We start from the raw sequence: 767 nt of genomic DNA on the forward strand, positions 1-767 counted from the left end.
TTCATCATGGAGGGAGAGAAGGAAAGAGAGATAAAGAGAAAGAGAGAGAGAGGGACTGAGAGAAAGAGAGTGAGTGTGAGAGGGGAGAGAAAGATAATGACGTAAATAAGCAAATAAAACTGCTCGGTTTATATATATACAAAGAATACATGTATACATGTAAATAGAAAGAAAGCAAAGAAGAGAAAGCTAATTTGAGAGTTCTATCTCTCCACCGTGAAGACGGAGGCCGGATCTACCCAATATTTATATGCTTCTACTACTAGCTGCTTATATTTGTGAACTACATCTGCTAACATTATGAAGTAACTCCAAGCCCCCAGAAACAGTTGTCGGACCTGTAACTCCATACCTTCTCCCCTCTAATTTTCTGTGCCTTTGTACTCTGTAAGTTTGCTTAGTTGATATATAAATAAATATATATTCATACTTGAATATTCATCGCCTGGAAACTTTTAATCGTTCCTTTTTCTCTACTTACATGTATACATGTGTGCATATCTTGTATATCTAACCAAAGCAGTTTTATTTGTTTATTTGCATCATGACCTGCATGCCTGCTCACCTGGATTTCTCTTATAGCTGCACTTTACACAGCAGACTTAGTCCTCGGTAAAGATATTGGAGTGTAAGTTCAAATCCTTAGAGCACTTCTAAGTGTTTTCTATATGAACCATCTCTGGATCTCATTTCTTGACTCTCTCACTCTACCTCTGTCTATGTATATATATATATATATATATATATATATATATATATATATATAT

The 767-nt window shown here is 35.1% G+C and overlaps 1 long non-coding RNA gene across 1 annotated transcript in view; it reads right to left on the minus strand.

Annotated features, from left to right (window-relative positions):
* The window catches only part of LOC106877960 (uncharacterized), a 7,928-nt gene that overhangs the window by 1,661 nt on the left and 5,500 nt on the right, over positions 1–767 (minus strand). The window lies entirely within an intron of this gene.

Source organism: Octopus bimaculoides, chromosome 20 (genome assembly GCF_001194135.2).
Source record: "Octopus bimaculoides isolate UCB-OBI-ISO-001 chromosome 20, ASM119413v2, whole genome shotgun sequence".
NCBI classification, from domain to species: domain Eukaryota; kingdom Metazoa; phylum Mollusca; class Cephalopoda; order Octopoda; family Octopodidae; genus Octopus; species Octopus bimaculoides.